This window comes from Pleurodeles waltl, chromosome 11 (assembly GCF_031143425.1).
Source record: "Pleurodeles waltl isolate 20211129_DDA chromosome 11, aPleWal1.hap1.20221129, whole genome shotgun sequence".
NCBI lineage: Eukaryota > Metazoa > Chordata > Amphibia > Caudata > Salamandridae > Pleurodeles > Pleurodeles waltl.
Window position 1 is genome coordinate 551,348,440 of NC_090450.1, and position 8,057 is coordinate 551,356,496.

Genomic DNA, 8,057 nt, shown 5'->3' on the forward strand with positions numbered 1-8,057 from the left:
GATTAGCAAGAATGACTAAACATTTTCTACACATTTTAGGAAAGAGGGCCTTGCAGGCCTTACATACGCTAAGGTGAACTAAAATGCACATTCATTTATATCAAGCAAGGCACATAACACTCAAGTTATAATTTTGTCATTAATAAGCTTGTTCAGTGTTCATGTCACAGTAGATTTAAAATGACATAACTCTGTTAATTTTTCAGTAAGTACAATGAAGAACTACATTTGTTGATAACATAACATTTATTTTTAGAATTGTATTATCGTTTCAGTGCAGACTAATATTTAATATCATAATTATTATACTTAAAAGCTTTCAGGCTGTACCATAAACTTAAAATTACTATTCTAGAGTCAATGCACCCTAATATAGGCTTTCATTGCACCACCTCACAGTTAACTTATTAGAGTTTCAGATAACAAAATGCAGAGTTTGTCACATGGATGATTACTATGATGTCAAAGTAGCAACAAAATTTCTGCTACTTTAAGAGCATACTGCTTTTCTTGCACTCTCTCATGTCTTGGCTGGCTTGCCACCTACCCTCTCTTTCCGGTAACCCGAAAAGAAATGTAATATTTGTTTCTGATGTCTAGATCCTCCTCTTCCATCCTCCTACTTCATTTGTATTTTTGTTATTATTTGGTGTTTTTGGAGGGGCGATGGCAACTGCACTCTGCTACTTGTTCTATTGATTTGCATGGCATCCAATACACACTTTATTCTTAAAGTACCATTTGAACATGACCATCTGCCTTCTTGGAATGGTGAGACCAATTAACTTTGCCAATGCTCTATTATTTTGCATGATAATAGTTCAAACATTCCCCTGAATTTTATTTTCATCATAATTATGAATTTGGTGCATATTGGTTAAGAAGGACCATATTTACAGTACTTTGAGATATATCTAAATATCTATATATCTATCTATCACCAAGTGGCAGTCCCTACTAGGTAGTTAGGACCATGTTTCCTTAGAAAAAGTGTTTTTTGGCTGGCCTATATCTTGGTCACTGTTTGACGAATCTTTACGAAATTATTACAAAAAAAGTGTCCTGGTGATTCTTGTTGCGCACAGTAAGTTTTGGGGTGATCCGTCAAGGGGTGGGGCCAGAGAAAAAGTAAGGGGGGTTCACAAAGTTGCATTTCATAAGGTATTAGCAGTCAATCAGAACTGTGCATTTCCCTGCACAAGCTAGTCATTCGCAAATACATCACAAAGGATCAGTTTCCCCAATTATACATATTTATTTTCCCTTTAATAGCTCAAAAACTACTGAACGGATTTACACCGAAAGCGTAATCTGTGTACCAAAAGCTAGATGATTTGGAGCGGGGGAGAAGAGAGAGAGCGTGTGAGAGAGATAGAGAAAGAAATATATATTTTTTAAAAACACAGTAGCACATTTCCTTAAATAGAAGGAAAGTGCTAAAGGAATACAGTGATAATGATACAAATGGATACAAGTGCAAAAACAGATGGACAGAACGCAGAACAAATCAAACATTCACCCCAGTCACAAATCTGGGATTAATCTATCAGGGATAGAAAGGCATTTTCCACAGGTGACATGAATCCACTGACCCATGTCACTACAATAAAAATACATATCTTGGCTCTATTGTGAGGACTATTCCTAAGAGCTGGTTTGCTGAAATGTTAACACTTTCAACACTGATTATTAACACAAGATGAGAACAGCACTGTCTATTCCCTAGAGGTTTATGTAGCTTGATGATCCTGTCTCTACAACAGGAGGCAGATGAGCTTATTTAGTATGCAGCGAGTCCACTGGAGTTCTGTGAAAGTGCAATATATTTTTTGTGTGAGAGCAACATTGCCTTTTATGAGCTATATCCATATAGTATAAAAAGGATGCTGCTCGAATGACAAAACAAATCTCAACATTCCAGGACTTCCCTCAATCCAAGGGCATTTGAACTATCATGGTCTCCCCCTTATGGGATTAAGTTTCCCAAGAGTGGTTGATTTCCTTTACTTACTCTGTCTTACTTCCTATATTCCAGCAGGGAGGAGGTGAGAAATTAGTGTCATCTTAAAGATTTCTGGGGCCCAGGAAAATAAGTATTTTGGATGATTAGCTTAAAGGTCTTGACGTCCCAAATGAAACTGGAAGTTCAGTATTAAGTGGGTGAACATTAACCCCTCGAAAGAGAAAAGACAGTAGATGTGGCTACACTGACATTGGAATTTAACTAAATGATATAAGTAACACTTGACATGTCCCAATTAGACATGTATCAAGAAGATGAATAATTATTTGTATGTAAGGACATTACCAGATGTAAAAAAAAAAAAACTGATGAGACTGACTGAATTAGCCCTGAAATATGAAGTTGATTTCAGCAAGTCCAAAACCTTACAAGGAAGCTATTGCTTGAGATTCAGTAATATCACTCTGACAAACATAAGACCTCCAGGAAATAAACTGCACATTAGGGAATGAGTGAGGAAGATGTACATGTTTCCTATGAGAGAAATTCTTGGTGGTGGATATGTTCATGCACTTTGGAGTAGAGGGGACATTGTGGCATTCACAAATGATTTTCCTAAATTGAGAGATAAGCCTGTGGAATGATGCACACAGGATAAAGTGTAAAGCTTTCAAAGGTTTTATGGGAAGTTTTGAATACATTGTTCGGTACTGATGTTCCAAGTGATTTGTGGGTCGAATATAAGTGGTCTTTTGATTGGCCTGACAAGGAACCTATAAGACATCCTGCGACTAAAGCTCCATCTCTACTTGTGATGACAAAGTACCATCAAGTGATTTCGTTTTTGAGAACAAAAGTGTCCCCTAAAGATATTGATTGGCTCAGGATTGATTGAATGACTCAAGAGTCTAAAGAGTTGATTCATTCCTACTATGACCGATTGTTACAGACTTTTAAACATTTCAGTGGTACAGAGACTATCAAGGCAAAGGACATGGGACATTTTGTGTTCAGGTTTGTACAGGGATTGAAACCAGAAGTGAGTGACATGGTTCAGCAGCATTTGAATTGTTGGCAGAATAAATTGATTTAATGTGCTGATGAACTGGAATTGAAACTGAAGTAGTTGAAAGAGAGGCTGCTAATAGTGCAGATAAAAGCTGCACAAAGTAGCCAGAATCCACAGTTTGTAGGAAATGTTGGTGGAATAAAGGGAGTGTATCAGCAGGGAGTTCCTATGATGCAATGAGGTAATTGCTTTCAACAGCAAGGTAGAGGACGAAGTGTTTCAATTGACCCGATTAGAGGAGTGGATGTGATGACTTTGAGAAGGACTAATCTGTATCATGTCTGTGCAAACTGGGCCACTGAAGAGGTAATGTTTTAATTCAGTTAATGTGGCAAATGAGAACCAGATGCAGAAAGGTGGATTTGTGCAGACACAGGAAAACAATCAGGTTCAGTCACAGCATGTCCAAAGACAGCATGTAACCAATTTTAATGTGTCCCAAGACCAGACAATGCAGGTTCCAAAACCCTCGACCGAATGCAAATCTTCTTAGGCCTAATCAGAACCAGATCCGAAAAGCTTTTACAAATCGAAGTACATTCCACAGTACCACATGATCCCGCTGGATGAGAATTCCAATTCAGATCAATCACAATGATGGTGCATGAGGTGGGGCAGAGGAATGCATACTTGGACCATCCATAGAAGAAGACCAGAGTGGTCTATATGTGTATGATGATGTGAATTGCCACCATGTGTAATTTTTGGTGGACACAGGTGCTACCCGCTTTACTGTGAGAGCAGCAGAGGTTCCCAACCCACCCCTCTCAGGAAAAAATGTCTAAGTTGTAGCAGTTACAAATAAACAATTGACAAGCCTCTTCACCGAAGCTGTGCCTGTCAAAACAGGATGCTTTGAAGAGAAGCATCAACCACCATATTGTGGTGTGTGATTTTAGCCCTGTGAGCCTGCGTGGAAGCAACCTCTTGTGCAAGCTTAACTGTTCCATCTACTATACAGACACACACACAAGTCTGCCAGCCCAAAGGTCAGTGATAAACTGGCGGTACCAAAACCCATACCTTTACGCCAACAGAAATACGCCCACAGCATCATGACCCACGAATCACCGCGGAGGTCATTCAACCGCGGTAAACCATTGGCGGTACAGATCGCTGCGCTCAAAATACACACACTAACAAAACTACACCACATTGGACAATTCAAACTACACACACCTGACACACATACACACACCACACCCACACACCCACACCAATATAAAACACACACACACTCTACCCACAATGCTTTACGACCCAAAGATTTTGGCAAGTGAGAGACAAGCCAGGAGCGACAAGCCAGGAGCACCCACTGAATCAGAGCCACAAAACACCATCACCCATACTCCATCCACGCACCTCACAGCACACACCCCAACACATCACCCCACACACCCTTACACACACCACTCACACTACACCCATGGCACTAGAAAGACACCCCAGGTTCTCAGAGGAGGAGCTAAGGTTCATGGTGGAAGAAATCATCCGGGTAGAGCCACAGCTATTCGGTTCACATGTGCAGCAGACATCCATTGCTAGGAAGATGGAGCTATGGCGGAGAGTCCTAGACAGGGTCAACGCCATGGGACAGCACCCAAGAACAAGGGATGACATCAGGAAGAGGTGGAATGACCCATGGGGGAAGGTATTTTCCGTGGGCGCAGATAGCTGTACAGAGGACTGGCGGTGTACCCAACCTCCTCCCCTGCAACTCACAACATGGGAGGCGCAAGTCTTGGCGATCATGCATCCTGAGGGTCTGGCAGGAGTAGCAGGAAGACTGGACTCTGGTAAGTCAAATCTTTACTACTTTATTCCCCACCCTACCTGCATGCCATCACAAACAACCCCTACCCTCACCCCCATCACCGTACCACCTCACATATACCCCACCATCACAACCCACCCATCCCAATACCAAGCCCTGCATGCAACACCAATGCATGGACCCCCATCACAGACCTCCATGTACACCCATCACCACAGCATGCACCCTAGTGACTATCACTTAGCCAAACAAATCACAACTCACACAAGCCAAAGCTGCCTTACTAATCACAACCATAGAGGGAAACATACCCATTCATAAGATGGCACACGCAGAAACAATAACACTGCACTTACATCCCCACAGGACCCCCACTCAACGTCACCGGAGAGGAGGTGCCAGCACATCCAGCCCCCCCCAAGAAGAGACCCACAGTGATGACAGCAGCTCTGCACGCCTGGATCACGATGACCAACCTGGCCCATCAGGGACCTCTGGACAGTCGGTTACCCAGGCACAGACCCAACCCACCACAGAGCCACCCTCTCAGGAAACACCACCACAGCACCCACCCAGTGGGCCCATCCTTCTGTCCCCAGGGCACGTCAATCAGCAATGTGTCCACCACTACAGAGAACCCAGGCAACCCCACAAACACAGGACGATCAGGGACCTGGGGTCAGGGGCAGTGGGAACACGGTTCAGGGGACAGAGGCACAGGACAACAGGGAAGCTGGGAGGACAGCTGTGCGTCAGGGGGAGGACAGGCCCAGGGAACAGACTCTCCACGAGGCACTCACCAACATCCTGGGAGCATACCACCATTCCCAAGAGACCATGGGCTATATACTGGCCAAGTTGCAGGAGACCCAGCGGCTGAAGGAGGGACAGTACCTGGGGATCAGGGAGGACCTGAGGGACATCCACAACACCCTGGTCACCATTGCAGGGGTGCTGGCAGATATGGCCAACACCATGAGGTAGGCAGTAGCACACAAACGGGCCCCTGACACTAGCCACGCTGATGAACAGTCCTTCACCTCCACTGATGCTAGTTGATAGGAGGCCCCACCAAAGGAACAGCAGGCCACCACCAGCCCTCCCCCATAGGAAGGAGAACCACCCCGCAAATGGTCCCTGCGATCCAGGCAGAAGGCAAAGACTATTTCCAAGATCCCCCACCAGGAAATGACACTCTCCTGAATGTCATCCTTGTGCCCCTCTATGTCACCCTGTCCACCTTGAACTGCCTTTGCTCCACTTCCTATGCCCCCTGGGACAGTGCACCTGTGATACAAATAGACTGGACTCTACCCTGGACCTTCCTCCATCAGCAACCCAGCCCACTGCAATACCCCCTCCACTTATTAGCACCTAAATAAACACCCTTGGAACAAATTCAAGTATGGAGTCTGTCAAATGTTTGAAATATGTATTAGTTTACCAAACTGAAAACACTGCATTTCAAATGTACTGTAATATTTACATAGGTATGACCTGTAGTGGGCAGCAGTAAACACACCAGGAGCTAGAGTGGGGCACAGAGATCTGAAAATAGAGATGCCAAAGGGTACAGTAAGTGGCCATAGAAATAGAGAAATCAGGCTGCCATGTCCAATGTCAAACACAAACCTGCAATGGAAGGTGAAGTGTCTTACCTGTGTGTCACTGGAAGTACTGTTGAATTAGTGTAGTTCTCTTGTCCACATCCTCTTCCTCTGCCTCCTCTTCGTCACTGACCACAGGCTCCACAGCTGCAACACGACCATCCCCAGGCTCATCCTACTGCAGAAAAGGCACCTGGTGTCTCAATGCCAGGTTGTGCAATATGCAACATGCAACGAATTTCTGGCACACCGTCTTGGGTGAGTAGTACAGGGATCCACCTATCAGATGGAGGCACTGTAATCTGGCCTTCAGGAGTCCAAAGGTTCGCTCAATGATCCTCCTTGTTCACCCATGTGCCTCATTGTAAAGTTCCTCTGCCCTTGTCCTGGCATTTCTCACTCGGGTCAGTAGCCATGAGAGGTTGGGGTAACCAGAGTCACCTGCAAATATCGAGGGATACCTGTTAGCCACACACTCACCCTTAGGGCCAAACCCACACCCATATACCTACATCAACTGGGTGGGGACCATGGGCTCACCTATTAGCCACGCCCTGTGCTTCTGGAGTTGAGACATCACATATGAGATGCTGCTATTCCTCAAGATAAAGGCATCGTGCATAGAGCCAGGATACTTTGCATTGACATGGGAGATGTACTGGTCCGCCAAACACACCATCTGCACATTCAGAGAGTGATAGCTTTTTCTATTTCTGAACACTTGTTCATTTCTCTGGGGGGGACAAATGCAATACGTGTACCATCAATTGCACCAATGATGCTGGGGATATGTCCCAGTGCATAGAAGTCAGCCTTCACTGTGGCCAAATCCTCCACCTGGGGGAATATGATGTAGCTGCGCATGTGTTTCAGCAGGGCAGACAAAACTCTGGTCAGCACATTTGAGAACATAGGCTGTGACATCCCTGATGCCATGGCCACTGTCGCTTGGAAGGAACCACTTGCCAGGAAATGGAGCACTGACAGGACCTGCACTAGAGGGGGGATACCTGTGGGGTGGCGGATAGCTGATACCAGGTCTGGCTCCACTTGGGCACACAGTTCTTGGATTGTGGCCCTATCAAGTCTGTAGGTCAGGATAATGTGCCTGTCCTCCATTGTCGCCAGGTCACCAGGGGTCTGTACAGGGGGGGATGTCTTCATCGCCTATTCATCCTCAGTGGTTGAACTCTAGGGTGAAAAACGGTGAGCAGAAGTTCATATTCACACATATTTCAGCATTAATATGCAATTTTTGCTTTACAGAAACAGTATGTGAACTCGTAAGTCAGTTGATGTGCCAATGTCTGCTGTGACGCAGTTAGGTGCCATAGCCTTTGCCAACCTGAAATGGCGGCTGCCTGACCTGTGAGGATGGACAAGTGTAAATGAGGTAATTCTGCTGGCGTTGTGCGGCGTTGCGGTTGGTGGTCAATGACCACCGTGCAACACCGCATTGGTTATCATTGGGGCCTATGGGTTCAAGGAGCCAATGGTGATGTACGCCGGCGGTGACAGTATGCACCGGTCTGGACGTGACTGCCATTTTCTATCTGTTCACTCACTTGCTCCCTGACCTTCAACAGGAGAGGACCTACACTGCAAGTGCTGCTGTGACCTATGTCTGGAAGCGACAATGGCTCG